The sequence below is a fragment of the Anomaloglossus baeobatrachus genome, chromosome 11 (genome assembly GCF_048569485.1).
Source record: "Anomaloglossus baeobatrachus isolate aAnoBae1 chromosome 11, aAnoBae1.hap1, whole genome shotgun sequence".
Classification (NCBI taxonomy): domain Eukaryota; kingdom Metazoa; phylum Chordata; class Amphibia; order Anura; family Aromobatidae; genus Anomaloglossus; species Anomaloglossus baeobatrachus.
The window spans coordinates 25,863,009-25,884,109 of record NC_134363.1 but is presented as its reverse complement, the minus strand read 5'-3'; the positions used below and the strand labels follow the sequence as shown (position 1 = coordinate 25,884,109).

The 21,101-nt window shown below is 48.4% G+C and overlaps 1 protein-coding gene across 1 annotated transcript in view; it reads left to right on the top strand.

The window, feature by feature from the left end:
• The first annotated feature begins 10,769 nt into the window (after nt 1–10,769).
• LOC142256288 (formyl peptide receptor 2-like) overlaps nt 10,770–21,101 on the top strand; it is a 37,383-nt gene continuing 27,051 nt past the window's right edge. Inside the window, exon 1 of the mRNA XM_075327904.1 lies at nt 10,770–10,824. The gene's annotated coding sequence lies outside the window, so the exon portion shown is untranslated. The remainder of the gene's footprint in view (nt 10,825–21,101) is intronic.

Genomic DNA, 21,101 nt, shown 5'->3' with positions numbered 1-21,101 from the left:
TACCCGATACACAGCGTGTAAGGGCGAACTACAAGTTCCATGAGGCCGGTGAGGGAACGGAAGGTAAGGTGAGCATAATATGTGCATTTGTGTGTGTTTTTGTGTGTTTGTACGTGTGTGGAATGGGACATTTAACAGGTTGTGGAACGAATTGTCTGCATTGCAATGATTTCCTATGGGAAATTTTGCTTTGCTGAACGAGTAACTTGGTTAACAAGCACAGTCCCAGAACGGATTGTTCTCGTTAACCAAGGTTCCACTGTAAATGGAAATATTTTGTTTTCTGTTTTGCCAAATAAAAGCAAAAAAAAAAAAAAAAAATTGGCTTCACTTGCGAGCCAAAAGTTTATTCTTTTTCACTTGATATTCTTCCTCAAGGGCTTCTTTTTTTTCTTAAGATGAGCTGTTGTTTTTATTTTGGACTCTATAGAACTTTTTATTTTAATATTTGAGGAGATGATAATGACCAAAAACCAGTGATTTGGTCAGTTTGACTTTTACTAGTTTTCACCTTTCTTCGTAAGAGTTTATACAATTTTTAACAGTTTACTAGCACTAATATGCAGGTAGCCTCTTTTAGGCTATGTGCCCACGGGACTCTGTATCTGCGGATTTTTCTGCATCAAAATCCGCAGCTTTCCCCCGGAATCCGCACCTTTAATAATTGACATGTTGCAGATTTTTCCGCACGAAAATCTGCACGATTTCCGCTGTGGAAAAATCCGCAGCGTGGACACAGCATTTCCCAAATGCCATAGAAATGGCTGGGGAGTAGCTGTGCTGCAGATTTCTGGAAAATCCACGGCTTTTCCGCGAGAAATCCGCGCATTTTCCGCAGCGTGGGCACATTAGTGGGAAAGAGGACTGGAGCTCCAGAGGTAGCAATCCTAGAATTCAATATCAGCCATTTGACGAGTGTTGCCACATTAATAAGGGTGAGGATAGGTCTTACAATTGCACAAATGATATTTAAAAATGTATACAATTTTAATATTATGTAATTTGCATTAAAAAAGGGGGGGTAAAATTTCATATTTTTTATATTTTTTAATGTTTTTAATTTTTATCATCTTATGTACTCCATACAGTAAGTGCATACATAATCTATAAATATATTTTGAATGTTGCCAGATTGTTAAAGGGAACCTTTCTATTCCATCAGTTGCTCCAAACTGCATAACATTAATGTATTAAGGAGTTTACTATTTTAGTCCATTAGTAGTGATGGGCGAAGCCGGACTGTAAAGTTCAGGGTCTGTAACGGATACCTTGTATCTGTGTACAAACCCCGACCCCATTCTTAGGAACTCCATGTAACAGACACACTGTCACACAGGGTGGGGGCATGGCCTAACTGCAACCAATCAGACACCAGGGCTGCCGGTGGGCAGTGCATATGCATGAAGGATAATGAGAGGCCCCATAAGTAGTGATACAGCAGCGCAGGAGATTCTACATTAAGGGCTATGTGACCACGGGACTATGTACCTGGGGATATATCCACAGGTATGTCCGCAGGTTTCTCACAGCAGTTCCCCAGGATTCCATCGAAATATCTGCAGAAAACCTGCGAACATTCATGCGACTTACTTGCGGATGTCACAGCCTCTATCTCCATAGTGGAGAAACGGGATTTCCATAGCTATTTCCGCAGGAGTAATAGACATGCAGTTACGTGCAGCTGCGGGACATCCGCAGCATATTCCGCAGCCGCACATACCGCAGCATGGACACAGCACTCCCCATGTACCATAGGATAACATGGGGAGTGTCTGTACTTGCTAAAACCTGCGGATTTATCTAGAAAATCCAGGTTTTCAGTGGCAAAATCCATGGGTACATAGCCTAAAGCTCCTGCGCTAAACTCCTAGCCATTTCTACCACCATTCTAAAGCACAATGTTCGAGTCCCGATATGGGGATTAGTGTCCGGACAGATATTCGGGATTAATTTGAGGCCCAAGCTGTTTTTTTTTAAAAAATCCAGCTGGACCCGCCGATCTCGAATATCTGTGGGTTTGCCCATCTCTAGCCATTAGGACAAAGCTATTATTATTTTTTTGGTTTTTTTATTGTTACATTCCAGGAAACAGTATATAGTTTTTAGCAATTTAGCTATTTAGGGGTTTGCTTTTTCAGGAAGAGTAGTATTTGTCAATCACAGCGTTTTGGAATACATATACCTTATTACTTAGCTTTTAATAACTGTTTATAGACAGAAATAGGGAAAAAAAAAACCTGCTAGTTTCCTTTTTTTTGTTTTTTTTTATGTCTTTAGTATTTTAATATTCACATGCTGGATAAATAAAGAGTTGCTTTTATTTTGTGGACTACCATCATTATGGTAATACCTAATTTACACAGCTTTATTTGTATTTTAATTGTTTTGTATAATAAATATACTTAAAAAATAAAAACTATTTTTGTTTGTGTTGATTTTTTTTTAGACTCAATAATTTTATGTTTATAGAGCTATATTAAAGGCTTATTTTTTGCATAACAAGATATAGTTTTCAGTGGTGCCATTTTCTATTATTTATGACTTTTTTACACTTATGTAGAGGTAAAATGTAAAAGATAACCAAGAAAAAAAATGGTGTGTTCTTTTATTCTAAATATCATCTATATATATAATTGCCTTATTCTGTCTGTCTGTCTGTCTGTCTTGCTCCAAAATTGTGTCCTTACAGTGACAACTTTCGGATTGGCTGCAGGGCTCGGCCTGGCCCCGCCCACCCCCACGGATTGGCCGCTCGCCTTGGCCTGGCCCCACCCCCTGCATGGATTGGCCGCTCGCCCCGACACTCCGCACGCATCGACCGCTCTGACACGCCCCTTCCCCCGAATTCAAACGAAGCCCCGACTCCCCCAGCCCAGACATAACCTTGCGATGCTGGGACGTGACGGAGCCGGTGTACGCTGGTAACCAGGATAAACATCGGGTAACTATATCATGGTTACCAGCGTACACCGGTGCGGTCAATAATGAAGTGTCATGCAGCGGTGAAAGAGTTAAAGACACTGCAAGACATTCATTATTGGCAGCGGGCACCCCCAGAAGAGAGAAGACAGAAGAAAGAAGACCCCGCAGTCATACTCACCAGACGCCGACCGGGAGCAGGTGAGCGCATCAAGGTCCTGCAGCGGCGGAACACACACACACACACACACACATATAAGAACAGACACACACACATCAGATCACACTCACTCACTCTCACACACACCTCTCACACACATCAGATCGCATCCACACACTCACAACATCCAGTGATATCGCTTACTTCTCGGCGGCGATATTGTGCGTGCAGTGACCTTCCAGGACCTGCCGGAGAATCACATGGCAGGAAGCATGTGATATCTCCGGATGTTGGGAGTGTGTGAGCGCGTATGTGCGATATAGTCAGTGTGTGTGTACGTGTATGCGATCGGGTGTGTGCGTGTATGCGATCGGGTGTGCGCGTGTATGCGATCGGATGTGCGCGTGTATGCGATCGGATGTGTGAGTGTATACTGTCTGATGTGTGACTGTGGAGCACGATGGGGAGTGCGCAGCATGGGGGATGGAGCACGGGCGGGTGCGCAGCATGGGGGATGGAGCGCGATGGGGAGTGCGCAGCATGGGGGATGGAGCATGATGGGGAGTGTGCAGCATGGGGGATGGAGCACGATGGGGAGTGCGCAGCATGGGGGATGGAGCACGATGGGGAGTGCGCAGCATGGGGGATGGAGCACGATGGGGGGTGCGCAGCATGGGGGATGGAGCACGATGGGGGGTGCGCAGAATGGGGGATGGAGCACGATGGGGAGTGCGCAGCATGGGGGATGGAGCACGATGGGGAGTGCGCAGCATGGGGGATGGAGCACGATGGGGAGTGCGCAGCATGGGGGATGGAGCACGATGGAGAGTGCACAGCATGGGGGATGAAGCACGATGGGGGGTGCGCAGCATGGGGGATGGAGCATGATGGGGGGTGCGCAGCATGGGGGATGGAGCATGATGGGGAGTGCGCAGCATGGAAGATGGAGCACGATGGAGAGTGCGCAGCATGGGGTTTGGAGCACGATGGGGTGTGCGCAGCATGAAGGATGGAGCGCGATGGGGAGTGCGCAGCATGAAGGATGGAGCACGATGGGGGGTGCGCAGCATGAAGGATGGAGCACGATGGGGGTGCACAGCATGGGGGCTGGAGCACGATGGGGAGTGCGCAGCATGGGGGATGGAGCACGATGGGGGGTGCGCAGCATGGGGGATGGAGCACGATGGGGGGTGCACAGCATGGGGGATGGAGCACGATGGGGGGTGCGCAGCATGGGGGATGGAGAATGATGGGGGTGCGCAGCATGGGTGATAGAGCACGATGGGGAGTGCGCAATATGGGGGATGGAGCACGATGGGGGGTGCGCAGCATATGGGATGGAACATGATGGGGGGTGCGCAGCGCGGGGGGTGGAGCACGATGGGGGTTGCGCAGCGTGGGGGATGGAGCACGATGAGGGGTGCACAGCGTGGGGGATGGAGCACGATGGGGGGTGCGCAGCATGGGGGATGGAGCACAATGGGGGGTGCACACCTCCCCCCAAAACACACACACACCGCCACACACGCACTGCACAACACAACACACACACACACTGGGAACCACAAACACCGCCCTACACAGACACCCACACACACAGACAACGCCACACACACACAACACCCAACACACAAACACCATTGCACACACAAATATATGCACATACCGCACAACACACACATTGCACAAAACATACCTCCCCAAAACACACACATGCACCCCACACAGACAACACTGCAGACACACAGCGCTCCACAAAAAACACAACACACACAACGCAACACACATACAACACCGCTCACACCCCCCGCAACACCCAGAACATGTACAGCGCCTACACAAACACTTGGCAACTACACACAACATCTATATATATAATTTTTCAATAAAAAGAGATTAAACATATATATATATATAACAAAAATCATACATTAACTAAACAATACGTAAATTCTAGAATACCCAATGCGTAGAATCGGGCCACCTTCTAGTTGACTTATAATTTCGTAGGTCTTAATACTCAGGTTATTTAGTGTTTTTGTTTTCCCTACTCTCACACTTAAAAAAATAATAATTGTTGGGAGCTTCAAAATTTTGTGAGTCCCACAAACTACAACCTGTCAAGGAAAAATAATTTTTCATACAACTTTGTCTACAAAAAAAAATGTTGGCCTCAGAGAATGGCAAAACAGATGAAAATTAATAAAAAAAAATCCCTAGAGCCATCTTTGTACAAACAACTTTATGATCACTATTTTTTTTATACTTGATGAGCAAAATCGTTCAATCCTAAGTGCATCAGCATGAACCTTATATGATGTTTTATAGTAAAATTTATAGTGCGTGCCCTTATCATTTCCCGCCTCGACTACTGCAACATCCTCCTCTTTCCCCTCCCTTCTAATACTCTTGCACCTCTCCAGTCTGTCCTAACTCTGCTGCTCGACTACTCCTCCAGTTCTCCCCTCTAGAAATCCCTTAAATTGTTCCCAATTTCCCAGTGTATGCAGCTCAAACTACTAACACCGACCTACAAAGCCATCTATAATCTTTCTCCTCCATATATCTCCAAAGTAATTTCCTGCTTTCTTGATATACTCCAACACGATCCTCCCAAGACCCCCTTTTCACACTCCACTACTCTATATAGAGTTGTTATCAGTCGTTGTACAGGAGGAAGACGTGAGCTATGTATAGTGCCATCCCTTATTACACTGCAGCTCCTCTTGTTTTACATAGTGCCATTCCTTATTACATTCTATAAAGTTTTGTATTGTATAGGGCTGTGCATAAGGGAAATAAATTATTGATGTCCACTCAGGTCCATTTTTGGCCCATGCAACTTCTCTTCAACATCATCAGTTCACAGCATTTGTTTTATGGAGTAGAAGCAGCTTTCCCAATTGTAAATTTATAAGACTCAGAAAAACTAAAAGGCTTATATTGTGAAAGCCACTTACACTCTACATATTAGCAGCTGTATGAATTGGCTTGCTTGATTTGAAATAACTTCGTCCAGTAGAAGAGTAGACCAAAATATGTTGACTATTAGTGAAAACATACATTGGTGAGATTTAATGGACTTAAGGCCCCGTCACACGCAGCGATATCTCTAGCGAGCGTACCCGCCCCCGTTGTTTGTACGTCATGGGCAAATCGCTGCCCGTGGCGCACAATATCGTTCAGAGCCATTCCACATACTTACCTGCCTAGCGACGTCACTGTTGCCGGCGAACCGCCTCCTTTCTAAGGGGGGCGGTTCGTGCGGCGTCACAGCGGCGTCACTAACCAGCCGCCCAATAGAAGCAGAGAGGCGGAGATGAGCGACCGTAACATCCCGCCCACCTCCTTCCTTCCTTCCTTATTGCCGGCGGCCGCAGGTAAGCTGTAGTTCGTCGTTCCCGAAGTGTCACACATAGCGATGTGTGCTGCCTTGGGAACGCCGAACAACCTGCGACCTCAACAGTCAATGATTTTTTGAAAACGAACGACGTGTCAACGATGGACGATTTGGTGAGTATTTTCCATCGTTAAAGCCCGATTTACACACTGCAATGTATCTTACAATGTGTCGGCGGGGTCACGTCGTAAGTGACGCACATCTGGCATCGTAAGGTACATTGCGGTGTGTAACAGCTACGTGCGATTGCGATTGAATGGTAAAACGTTCATCGCACGCACGTCGTTCATTCCTCATGAATTGAACGTCAGATTGTTCATCTTACCCAGGGTAGCACACATCGCAGTGTGTGACATCCCGGGAATGATGAACAGATCTTACCTGCGTCCTGCGGCTCCCGGCCAGCAATGCGAAAGGAAGGAGGTGGGAGGGATGTTTACATCCTGCTCAGCTCCGCCCCTCCGCTTCTATTGACCGGCTGCCGTGTGACGTCGCTGTGACGCCGAACGTCCCTCCCACTCCAGGAAATGGACGTTCGCCGCCCACATCGAGGTCGTATGGACGGGTAAGTATGTGTGACGGGAGGTTACTCGTATGTGCAGCACATTCAACAAATTGAACGTGCCGCACATACGATGGGGGCGGTTACGATCGCATACGATATCGTATGCTGGATCGTAAGGTGTAAAGCAGGCTTAACACTCGCTCGTTGTTGTCACACAAAATGACGTCTCTAACGATGCCGGATGTGCGTCACGGAATCCGTGACCTCGGCGATATATCGTTAGATACGTCGTTGCGTGTGACGGGTCCTTTAGGTTACATTACACACATATTTAGAAGGGTTTAGGTAATACAAATTTAATTAGCAGAGCTACTATAAAGAGAACCTGTTCTAATCAGAAAATATTCACTGAAAGCACAGCTTCCAGAAGAGAATGAACTTTATTTCTCCCGGGAGCCGATGACTTTAGTCATACAAGTGTGCCGCCATGGCTAAGTGGACTACTCAGTTTCAGCTTTGACTGTTCTTTTTAGAAAAAAAATTCCAATAAAATTAGAGGGACCCAACTGATTTATTTGGGGCATTTCTGGTTTCTGATTATTATTTTACTTTTAGAGCAAAAGAAAAAGTTCTTCATACGTTGACATTCCTTATAAATCTGGTTGAAACAGGAAAACAGAAGATCTTGATTTATTTTGTCTGTTCTGTTTGTTCTAAGGTAAAGAGACAAACTTAAAGTTGCCAGCTACCTGCCTGTTTCACCCGATGCTAATCTCTGCCGGGTCAAAGTGGTCACAATTCTGCAAACTCTAGTGACATCACATAGACAGAGCAGCTGCTTCTCTTCTGCTCTGCTCAGTCAACAGGGCGTCACTGCTGATGTTATGCAGATTGACAGCCGGTTCCCCGCTGCCTTACTGCAGAAATCTGGCTGTCAATCAAAGTGACATGTTCAGTCATGCCCCCCCCCATCAACAAAGTAGCCCGGAAAAGAAAGGGCAGCTCTGTTGACGTGAAGAGTCAGAATCATCAACAGGAGTGGTCCATAATCACAATGAAGAGGGACTGGGCAGAACAGACAAAGTAGTTAATAACTACCTGTCTGTAATTTCTTCATAATAAATAAATTAAATAGTCCTGGACAATGCCTTTAATGGATAAATTGACTGGTGAGCAATGTCTCAATCATCTGATAAAAGGTCAGCTTGTCAAGAAAATCCCTTCATGCTTTTATTACATGGAAAGAATAATTTTAAAAAGTAGGAAATAGATTTTTCAGAAATCTCCTTATTTTCTCATTTCCTGCATTTCTTGATAGATGTTAGATAATGAAGCAGCCTGAACTTGTACTTAGTGTCAAAATAAATATTAATGAAGCAAGTAAATGGAAGAAACCCTGTGGGTGATGGAGTGACTCTAGGCATTTTCAATAAAGAGGAATATGTTATAGTGTAAAATCCTGTTGTTGCTGTACTTCATTCCTTAGCCAAAAATCCTACAGTGGATTTTTCCACTATTTCGCCCTATTGTTGCAGGTATAGGGTGACTTAATGAAAACCTTTGTGAGTGGGTGAATAGTGAACTCCCATTACTCATTAAATTAATTGCTGGTTAAATCCAGGACTCTAAGCATGTTCTGTGGCTCTTAAAACTTTCAAGCTGACATGAGATATTGATTCTCAACTGACATTAGCACATTATATACACTCTACCCCAGCATATCAGACTCTCAGCTACCATGGAAAGTTTCATAAGGAACCTGAAGACCCACCTCTTCCGACACGACTACAACCTACAATAATCATTCTGACCAGTACACCACTGCGCAACCAGCTCTATCCTCATCTACTGTATCCTCACCTATCCCCTATAGACTGTGAGCCCTCGAGGGCAGGATCCTTTTTCCTCCTGTAGATTGTAAGTCCTCGCGAGCAAGGTTCTCTCTCCTCCTGTAGACTGTGAGCCCTCACGGGCAGGGTTCTCTCTCCTCCTGTAGACTGTAAGCCCTCGCGAGCAGGGTTCTCTCTCCTCCTGTAGACTGTGAGCCCTCGCGGGCAGGGTCCTCTTTCCTCCTGAAGACTGTGAGCCCTTGAGGGCAGGGTCCTTTCTCTTCCTGTAGACTGTGAGCCCTTGCGGGCAGGGTCCTCTCTCCTCCTGTAGACTATGAGCCCTCGCAGGCAGGGTCCTCTCTCCTCCTGTAGACTGTGATCCCTCGCAGGCAGAGTGCTCTCTCCTCCTCTACCAGTCTGTGCTTTGTATTGTCCATGATTATTGTACTTGTTTTTTTGTATACCCTTTTTCACTTGGAAAGTGTCATGGAATAAATGCCGCTATAATAATAAAAAATAGTAATAATAATATTTAATAATAATAATTTCTTCTTTCTTCTTTTTGCACACATAAAATGACTACAAACTTGGTCTCCATGACTTTCCATTGCTGTCTGTCAGGTTTTTTCAAGTATATTTTCTGTTATTAGTCTGAATTTTACTTTCTTATATCCAGAATAATGATGTTGGCAACAGTTTTCCCATCAGTTAACAATAACTACTTGGCTCAGTGGCAATTTTAATACTTGCATTGCATGTGCAGTCCAATGTTGTGCAGTATTGTCTGGTATGGTCGCTACATAGATGATTTGCTCGTCATCTGGAGTGAACATGTGGGGACCATGATAAACATTAAGTTTTATATAAATTGTAATTTACTTAACTTATAATTTATATTTGCTCTACAACTCTTGGAGAAAACCTTGTTGGAATTTTGTCAGGTGATGATCACTCACAATTAGAGGTGAGCCAGTCTTTTGAAATTCAAATTCATCAGCCTTGAGGACTTTCCCTTCTAGCAAAAAAGTACAAATATTTCAATACTGGAAAGTAAGTATATATATATTTACATAATATCTGTAGCACAAATAAAGAGATTCAGGGTCAGCTACTGAGGTTGCCTGAAAGTGGATGAGCCGATATGATGTCCCAGTGTGTCCAATGTCGTACATCTTTGGGAAGCAGTTTCCATGAATATTTCAGACCTCAATAGAACAATAAGTTCCAATAATATTTTACAGGAACCCACTGTGGGGTAAGCCAATACACTGTGTTCACCTCATTCGGATCTGACTAGTCTGCAAATGTGATACTTCAGGAATATCTCTTCTCCTCTGATATTGAGCTGTTGGGCAGTAAGCTCTCATTTTGAGGCAGTGTTCTGCTCCCTCAAAAGAAATTGAGTTTCTGTTGGAGCCAAAGTGGGTGAGTAGCTGCTCAGTTTTTTATTTTAGGTATTTTACTGAGCTTGGGGCTCACTTTTCTAAAGCTGCCAAACCCTTCAATCCCTGCTGTTGCGAATGAATACTTGTCCCCTGCTGCAGCAGCCTCTGGGCACAATACCCACCCTATAAGGGAAATAACTGTACTCTCTTACACATATCTGCTTTATATAAAAAAAAGTAAATGTATGAATACTCACCTGATTTTATCATTATCTACAAGAACAAAAACATTTTATTGCAATTTTCTCATAATGGACTCAAAGTGCAGATATTTGTATAAAAGTCAAGAAAAAGCATTAAAAATGATATATTAAATATGAATAAGCCATCACATCTGAATGTTTAAGCAGCAATTAAGTAATATGAAATGAATAGTATATGAAATGAATATTATTCTGTTCTTTAATAATTATTTGCAATTACTGTGAAGTGACTGATGGATTTTGGGTGGAGGAGTGAATATATATATATATATATATATATATATACAGGAGCAATTCTGGTTATAGACAAAGGATCCGCTGCTCTCACTGACCAAAGAGAAGAGAACCTGGAGGAGAAGGAAGGTAATGACATATATCTATCTATCTATATATCTATCTATCTATTTATCTATCTCTCTATCTATCTATCTATCTATCTATCTATCTATCTATCTATCATGGAACCAAATATCTAAATTCGAAAATTCAAATGGAAAGAAAATGTTTTACCTGAATATTTCTAACCCCTCATTCAATAATTGAGCCCAGTGTTTAACTCAAGGTTTGAATGAGGGGTTAAAGATTTTTAGTTTAGTTTTTAAGGAGAATGTAAAGGAAAAGGGAAAGAAAATCCCCCACATGTGCCGGAACCTCTTATTGTCGATCAATGACAAATATCGTCACTGTATGAACAGGATGCCTTACTCATCCATACGTGGCATATACTGTACATTTTCACAGGGCACAGTGATAGGTTGCTGTTCTTCAGCCGTGCAACAACATGGCATAAATGAGTAAACCCTGTGAGATTTTGTAATAATATATGTTGGTTGTTATGGTGAATCAAGTTGATGTAGAAGAGCAGAGATATCAAATATAGCAGAGCAGAGACGGTCAGAGACCGTTCATCTGTCTCTCCTCTGCTACATCTGACTGTCTCACTCAGTTATAGCAGAGCTGAGATAGTCACAAGTAACAAAGCAGAGACAATCAGAGATGAGTCATTTAGTTAAAGAATGTACGTCTGGAACACCAATGGTGTGAACAAGGTGCAAGACTCAAAAACATAACTATACAATAGGATAAAGAGTTGCACACTTTGTATAGGGGAATAATGAAAAGCAGAACTGCTATGGGAATACTAGACTGAAAAATACAATGAACTATCAGAAAAAGTGAAAAACATGAAAATGGAATATGCAGAACTGCTATGAATAATAGGAATATAAGAGATGTTTAGAAATTATATTGATCAATGCAAAAGAGCCCCAAACCACGCCAAGGTAATCTCTATTTTTGGGGTCCCTAGCCTATATGTAACCTCACCTGCAGTTAAAAAACGTGCTCTGTATGGGAAGCAAAGGACCGAACTGTATATTCATAATATTCATTTGTATTTTTCAGTCTAGTATTCCCATAGCAGTTCTGCTTTTCATTATTCCCCTATACATTGTGACTGGTGTGCAACTCTTTATCCTATTGAATAGTTATATGTTTTTGAGTCTTGCACCTTGTTCACACCATGGTGTTCCAGACGTACATTTTTTAATTTGTATGCATTTTCTGTCTAAGAACCATGCCCCACCCATAGCCATGTGTTTTATTTCACATATAGAGCTTGGACCAAAAGGGGTCACAAGGGGTGGCAAAAGGGGGGTGACTTGAAATCTGCAGAGCAGAAACTGATGTATGGTTTCACTCAGATGTAGCAGAGCTGAGACTGTCAGATGTAGAAGAGCTAAAACTGACTGTTTATGCTCTGCTACATCTCACTGTCTGTGCTCTGCTACATCTCACCATCTCAGCTCTGCTACATCTGACCATCTCATCTCTTCTACATCTGAGTGAGACAGTTAGATGTAGCAGAGCAGAGAAAGATGTTGGTAAAGGTAGCATAATGTTGGGTTAATACAATGTAATATAGGATAAAGGACTATGTGGGGCCCATTATTCTGTATGGAGGGCTATGTGGAGCCCATTATTCTGCATGCGTAGCAGGCGGCGGGGCGCTGCGCTCGCTAACGCTCGGGACCGGCGCTGCTGCTGCTCGGTGGCTCGAGCAGTGGGCCGGATCCGGGGACTCGAGCGGCGCGCCTCGCCCGTGAGTGAAAAGGGGATGGTTTGGTTTGGGGATTTTGTCCGTGACGCCACCCACGGTTGTGGTGAGGTTGGAACACCACCGCTGCTCTGGACGGGGATCCCGGGAGCGATGACAGGGAGCAACTGAGATGTTTTTCTCTCCCCTCTGTGGGTAGGGGGATTTGGTGGTCCCGGTGATGGTGACTGTAAGATGGATGGCGGGGTTTGGTGAGGTGCAGGGTCGTGGGAGGGCAGCGCAGTGCCCGGCGGCATGGTAGTACTCATTCAGCCAATGACGCAGACGGAGTCTCTGATAAAACAAACAGCTGGATGGACGCGTCCCGCAGCCGGCTGCGATGGTCACTCCCATTAGGTTGGCGGTGACTGTCTCTCCCTGCACCTGTAATGTGTCTTCGGCTCCGATGGCTTCCCACCGGTAACACGCTCCCCAGCGGTGTATTTGCCAGAGGAGCCCCTTTTTGCCCGCAGGCTCCGGCCCTGGGAACTATAGCTGTGGCGATTGCTGAATTTCCCTTCACGGTTGAGCGGTTGCCTTCAGTCGGGTCTGACCCCCGGAGGATGGCCATCGGTCTAGGTGGTGACCGGGCCCCAGCCTACTCCACTGTGGGCCCTTCCTCCAATCTGCCTCTCCGGAGGCGGTAACGGATGTATGCCAACAATTATTTACATGCCACAAGTTTGTGGTTGCCCTGCAAGTTCTCGGGCGTGTCCGTAAGTAGTTCCTTACGCAAACGGTGCAGAAAGTCCCAACGGGGACTAGTTTCCGGCAACGGTCGGTTCAATCACAGTTGCAAATCGGATAACATCTTCGGTTGATTTAATCTTTTCATTCGGTTACTTAACGGCACTGGTGGTCCCAACGGGGACAACTTGCGGCGGAGTGACCGCTGACATCACTGCTGGTCCACCACAGCGACCGGAGGAGGGGGCTGGGCCGGTGCTTGGGCCTCCTGACTTCCCCTCAATTTGGCGTCCAGGGCAAACCAGCCCCTCTCTCCACAGTGCCGCGTGTATTGTACCAGGTCCCCTGGGAGCAGGTTACGGTCCGGGTGGTCCTCCGGTAAGTGGGCATTGACGTCCCGGCGGGCCACAAAAACTTCGGCCTCCAGGCCCGGCTCAAAGATAAACCCGTATTCCCGACGGACATCAAATCTCCTCACTTGCCCCTCATGGATCGGGCCCCGTACCCGGAAGGTGGCTCTGCGGAGGCTCTCTTTTTCTCTGATGGTGTGGGCTATCATCTCAGCTCTCAGCCTCTCCCTCTCCGCAATTTCTCGGCCCAGCGGGGTCGGTTCCCTGTCCCAGTAAGGGGCCACTACTTGCCCCTGCGCACGGGTCGGGCCCCGCGAGACTTCCACCACACTGCCTACCACTGGCGCCCTCTGTGGAAGATCCTGCGGTGTCATGGCCTGGGGTGCTGCCTCACAGCAACGACCCGACGCAGCCTCAGCCGAGGCGTGGGGGATGGGTACAGGGTTCCTCTCCCGCTTGACCTCCGCCTCATCCTGCACGAGACGGGCTGCCGGAGTCGGTATGGGACTAGGCACAGTCACTGCATGTGCCTCTGGTACATCTCCGCCAACGGGCTCGGTCTTCGGCAGCTTCCAGGGGAGCGGTTCAAGACGGTTATAGGTTTCGACTGCAGGTCGGTCCGCTTGGGCGGACGGGCAGGGTACCGCTACCAGTTGGGCAGGTAGTGGGCCTAGTGGCGGGGTGGTAGCAACTAATACGGGTAGCAGGGGAGGCAGCAGGGTGAGCGGGCGCAGACCGGGCCCCTCAGCCGCTACGGCTGATCTCTTCACACTACAGGGGCGTGGGTCGCTTACCCGCCTCTCCATCTCTTCCTCCACTTCGCGTCTCCGCATAGCCGCCACCACGTCCGCCATGTCGGCCTCCCACTCCTCCAGGAGGAGCTGCACACGGACCTGCAGACCGCTGCTTAGCTGGGAGGTCCAGGCTTCCACCCACGTCGCGGTACCAGGCGCGGGCGTGGGGCTACGGTGTTGCTGGTCGGACGACGCATCGTTGCAGCGGCCTCTCGCAGGAACCAAAGATGGCCGCAGAGTCCTGGCGTCCCTGATTTTATAGCCGCGGCTTACATGCGGCCAGACGCCATCCTTGCCCCCCTTGGTTTCTTTCCAGCACCTCCTCTTCAGGGGCGGAGCTTCGGCTTTCGCGCCTCCACTGCTCGGGAAGACGCTCGAGCGGGGAACTTTTCACGCCCAAGATGGCGGGTTCCGAAAATTTTCGGCCGGACACCTCCGGCGGGACACAGGGCGCACTTCTACTGGTAAGTAGAGGGGTCCGATCCTGTTCGTGACGCCAAGTTGTTGCAGGCGGCGGGGCGCTGCACTCGCTAACACTCGGGTCCGACGCTGCTGCTGCTGCTCGGTGGCTCGAGCGGTGGGCCGGATCCGGGGACTCAAGCAGCGCTCCTCGCTCGTGAGTGAAAAGGGTATGGTTTGGTTTGGGGATTTTGTTCGTGATGCCACCCACGGTTGTGGTGAGGTTGGCACACCACTGCTGCTCTGGATGGGGATCCCGGGAGTGATGACAGGGAGCAGCTCAGATGTTTTTCTCTCCCCTCCGTGGGTAGGGGGATTTGGTGGTCCCGGGGCCCGGTGATGGTGACTGTAAGATGGATGGCGGGGTTTGGTGAGGTGCAGGGTCGCGGGAGGGCAGCGCAGTGCCCGCCGGCACGGTAGTACTCACTCAGCCAATGACGCAGACAAAGTCTCTGATAAAACAAACGGCTGGATGGACGGGTCCCACAGCCGGCTGCGATGGTCACTCCCGGTAGGTTGGCGGTGACTGTCTCTCCCTGCACCTGTAATGTGTCTTCGGCTCCGATGGCTTCCCACCGGTAACACGCTCCCCAGCGGTGTATTTGCCAGAGGAGCCCCTTTTTGCCCGCAGGCTCTGGCCCTGGGAACTATAGCTGTGGCGGAAGCTGTATTTCCCTTCACGGTTGAGCGGTTGCCTTCAGTCGGGTCTTTGCTGCTGGGAAACCCCGGAAGTTCCCGTCGCTGACGGATTTGACCGGTTTAACGACGACTCCAAGCCTGGTCGGGGTCCGTAGGCCCTGCCAAATGGTGCTGGCTTCTCTTCGCTCCCCGGTCCGGTACCGGCGGGCCACCGCCCGTCCCCGGTCCTTACGGTTGTGCGTCAATCGGCCTCGCCTGCATACGGTCACCACCATCTGCCAACCTTGCTCTTAGGTGCCCGGGCCACGTACCCGGACACGGTCAGTCTGCTCCACTACCACTTCCCTCAACTCTCTAACTTTTCTCTCCTTCAACTACTGTCCTTTCCCGCCTTCAGGACTGGGAACTCCTCGGTGGGTGGGGCAAACCGCCTGGCTCCACCCCACCTGGTGTGGACATCAGCCCCTGGAGGGAGGCAACAAGGATTTGCGTGTGTGACTGATGTGCCTAACCGGGGTGTGGGGTGTGTTGTTGTAGTACCTGTGACATCCTGGCTTGTCCAGGGCGCCACATATGGAGGGCTATGTGGGGCCCATTATTCTGTATGGAGGGCTATGTGGAGACATTATTCTGTATGGAGGGTTATGTGGAGCCCATTATTCTGTATGGAGGGCTATGTGGAGCCCATTATTCTGTATGTAGGGCTATGTGGGGCCCATTATTCTGTATGGAGGGCTATGTGGAGCCATTATTCTGTATGGAGGGCTATGTGGAGTCTAGTGATGAGCGAGTACTAAAAAGCTTGGGTGCTCGAAGCTCGGGCCGAGCCTCCCAAGATACTCGTGTACTCGGCCCGAGCAACGAGCCCAATGTTATCCTATGGGAGACCCGAGTATGTTTGTGAAATGACCCCCCGGCAGCATGGAGAAACCCTAAAAATGTCACAAAAGTCTCAGAAGAGTGCTCAAATGACATGGCAACAGCATGGGGAAGACCCCTTGAAGCATTTATCACTGAAAAGTCACAGCTGTGAACAATTTTGTCCGCGTTTTACGCCATTTTTACGGACTCACCAGAAAACCTTCCAAAATGACCCCAAAATGATTTTTCATGGCGGAAATGTTAAGGGCACATACCCAATAGTGAGATAGAGCTGGTGTATGTTACTTTTTGAGATTAATACATGAAAGATTTTACGTGAAAACATTGTGTGGCACTCCGATGTCCCTGAGAAGAGACGTACATGAAGGCCTCTTGAGTCTAATGTGCCCATTTTGAGGAAGTGAGTCTTTGTAGTATTTTCCTTTGCCAGGGCAGTCCAAAATTGTGAGGTTCACCAATGCCCCTGCATACAGACGTGCATGATGGCCTGTAAACCTGAAGTGCCCATTGTAAGGAAGTGGGTCTATTGTAGTATAGCCCTTAGGCAGGGCAGCCAAAAATTGGGAGGCTCCACGTTGTCCCTGGGTAGAGACGTGCATGAGGGCCTCAAAACATTAAGTGTCCATTGTCAGGAAGTGGGTGTATTATAGTATAGCCCTTAGGCAGGGCAGCCAAAAATTGGGAGGCTCCACGTTGTCCCTGGATAGAGACGTGCATGATGGCCTGTAAACCTGAAGTGCCCATTGGAAGGAAGTGGGTCTATTGTAGTATAGCCCTTAGGCAGGGCAGCCAAAAATTGGGAGGCTCCACGTTGTCCCTGGGTAGAGACGTGCATGAGGGCCTCAAAACATTAAGTGTCCATTGTCAGGAAGTGGGTGTATTATAGTATAGCCCTTAGGCAGGGCAGCCAAAAATTGGGAGGCTCCACATTGTCCCTGGATAGAGACGTGCATGATGGCCTGTAAACCTGAAGTGCCCATTGGAAGGAAGTGGGTCTATTGTAGTATAGCCCTTAGGCAGGGCAGCCAAAAATTGGGAGGCTCCACGTTGTCCCTGGGTAGAGACGTGCATGAGGGCCTCAAAACATTGTTCCCATTGCAAAGGAGCGGGTCTCCTGTCGTTGTAATGTCCATTCTGCAAAGAATGGGTGAAAAAATTTACCACTGGGGGTATACCTGAAACAAAGGCCTAAGTATTGCAATTTGTAACGGTCATCATCATGGTGGCGCATGAGGAGAAGGAGGAGCAGTCCAGCGATTATCCAAAGTCCAGAAGTGTGTACCCATGGGTGAGTGGAGGTACATGGCAAACTTTAAATTCCGCTCTCATTTGCTGGTGGTGTGGTGAAGTCTGGCCCAATCCAACCCTTGTTCATCTTGATCAGAGTCAACCTGTCAGCATTTTCAGTTGACAGGCGGGTGCGTTTATCTGTAATGATTCCACCTGCGGCACTAAAAACACGCTCTGACAAAACGCTAGCAGCAGGGCAGGCCAGGACTTCCAAGGCGTAGAGAGCCAATTCATGCCACGTGTCCAGCTTGGATACCCAATAATTGTAAGGCACAGAGGAATGTCGGAGTACAGTTGTTCGATCTGCAAGGTACTCCTTCAGCATCTGGGCAAACTTAGGATTTCTTGTGGCACTACCCCGCACCTCAGGGGCTGTGGTACGTGAGGGGCTGAGAAAACTGTCCCACATCTTAAAGACTGTTCCCCTACCTCTGGCGGATTGGACTTGTGCCTCTCTCGGCTGTACGCCTCGGTTGTCCACTGATTCATGACCTATGCCGCTAGCGTTTTGTGAGGGGAATGCTTTGCCTACTTCCGTGACTATGGCCTTCCGGAACTGCTGCATTTTGGTTGACCTCTCCTCCACGGGAATAAGAGACAAAAAGTTATCCTTGTAGCGTGGGTCTAACAGTGTTACCAACCAGTAATGATTGTCGGCCAAGATGTTCTTAACGCGAGGGTCACGAGACAGGCAGCTTACCATAAAGTCAGCCATGTGCGCCAGACTCTTAACAGCCAGGACTTCAGTAGCCTGACCAACAAGATGACTGAACATGCTGTCCTCCTCCTCCTCCTCCTCCTCCTCCTCATCTACCCTGTCCTCTGGCCAGCCACGCTGAACCGAGGATATGACTGGTGTGCATGTCATATCCTCAATTTGGCCGGAGAGTTGCTCCATGTCTTCATCCACCTCCTCGTCATAGTCCTCCACTGCACGTTGTGATGAGACGAGGCTGGGCTGTGTGTTATCATCACCCACACCCACTACTGTTTCTTGCTGCAACTCATTGCGCTCCGCCTGCAATGCATCATGTTTGTTTTTCAGCAGAGACCGTTTTAGAAGGCAGAGTAGCGGTATGGTGACGCTAATAATGGCGTCATCACCACTCACCATCTTGGTGGAGTCCTCAAAGTTTTGGAGGATGGTACATAGGTCTGACATCCATCTCCACTCCTCAGGTGTTATGTGTGGAGTTTGACCCATTTCCCGACGGCTTAGGTGATGCAGGTACTCAACAACTGCCCTCTTCTGCTCACATATCCTGACCAACATGTGCAGAGTTGAATTCCAACGCGTGGGGACATCACACACCAGTCTGTGAGCCGGAAGATGCAAACTGCGCTGAAAGCCGGCAAGGCCGGCTGAAGCAGTAGGTGACTTTCGAAAATGTGCAGACAGGCGGCAAACTTTTACCAGCAGATCAGACAGCTCTGGGTATGACTTTAGAAACCGCTGAACCACGAGGTTGAGAACATGGGCCACGCATGGAACATGTGTCAGCTGGCCTCACCTCAAAGCCGCCACCAGGTTCCGGCCATTGTCACACACGACCTTTCCTGGCTTTAGGTTCAGAGGTGTGAGCCAGTGATCTGCCTACTGTTTCAGAGCTGTCCACAGCTCTTCTGCATTGTGGGGTTTGTCACCTATGCAGATTAGCTTCAGCACAGCCTGTTGCCGCTTCACCGAGGCAGTGCTGCAGTGCTTCCAGCTTGTGACTGGTGTGGAGGGTACAGTGGATGAGGATGCGCAGGAGGAGGAGGAGGCTGAAGAGCATGACATTCCGGAGCTGTAGAGTGTGGGTGAAACCCTGACTGAGGTAGGGCCTGCAAACCTTGGTGTGGGAAGGACGTGTTCCGTCCCTCGCTCAGACTGGGTCCCAGCTTCCACAATATTAACCCAGTGTGCCGTCAACGAGATGTAGCGGCCTTGCCCACAAGCACTTGTCCACGTGTCTGTGGTTAGGTGGACCTTGGGTGAAACAGCGTTGTTCAGGGCACGTGTGATGTTTTGTGACACGTGGTTATGCAACGCGGGGACGGCACACCGGGAGAAATAGTGGCGGCTGGGGACCGAGCAACGTGGGACAGCTGCCGCCATCAGGTCACGGAATGCTTCTGTCTCCACCAGCCTAAAAGGCAACATTTCCAGCGCAAGCAGTCGCGAAATGTTAGCATTTAGAACTGTGGCATGTGGGGTGTTGGCAGTGTATTTGCGCCTGCGTTCAAAGGTTTGCTGAATGGATAACTGAACGCTGCGCTGGGACAAGGACGTGCTTGATGATGGTGTTCTTTCTGCGTAGGCAACTGCAGGTGCAGGAGTGGAGGAGGCTTGTTCGCAGGCAGCATGGACAGGGGATTGGCTCGCATGCACAACCAGCGAAGACGTAGCAGTGACATCAGCAAGCACTGCTCCTCGACTCTGTTTTTCTTCCCACAAAGTCGGGTGCTTGGCTGACATGTGCCTGATCATGCTGGTGGTGGTCAGCCTGCTAGTTTTGGTACCCCTGCTGATGCTGGCACGGCAGGTGTTGCAAATGGCCTTTTTTGAATCATCTGGATCCAACTTAAAAAACTGCCAGACTCGGGAAGACCTAACATTTGTACAGGCACCTTGTGTCGTCGTGTTGTTCCGGGGAACGGTTGCCTGACTTCTGCCTGGGGCCACCACCCTGCTTCTTACTGCCTGTTGTGATGCTACGCCTCACTCCCCCTGTGCACTGCTGTCCTCGCTCTGCATATCCTCCTGCCAGGTTGGGTCAGTTACTGGATCATCCACCACGTCGTCTTCCTCTTCCGCACCCTGCTCCTCCTCCTGACTTCCTGACAATTGTGTCTCATCATCGTCCACCACTTGTTGAGACACGTTGCCAACTTCGTGAGAACGTGGCTGCTCAAATATTTGGCCATCTGTACAGACGATCTCCTCATGACCCACTTCAATATGAGCTGGCGAGAGGCCAGAATGTGTGAATGGAAACGTGAACAGCTCTTCCGAGTGTCCAAGTGTGGGATCATTAATGTCCGAGGAGGACGTGTACTCAGCCTGGTGGTAGGAAGGAGGATCAGGTTCAGAAATGTGCGGTGCAGTATCACGGCTACTGACACTTGACCGTGTGGAAGACAGAGTGTTTGTGGTGGTGCCAATCTGACTGGAAGCATTATCTGCTATCCAACTAACAACCTGTTGACACTGGTCTTGGTTCAAGAGCGGTGTACTGCTGCGGTCCCCAAGAATTTGGGACAGGTCGTGCGAGCGACTAGATGTGGCCCTTTGTTGTGGCGAAATTAGAGCTTGCCCACGACCTCGGCCTCTGCCTGCACCACCATCACGTCCACTTCCTTGTTCCTTGCCAATGCCCTTGCGCATTTTGCAATGCTGTGCACTGCTGACGTGTATATTCACTACTTGTGCGTTATATCAAAGTTTGTGGAAATTGCACACAA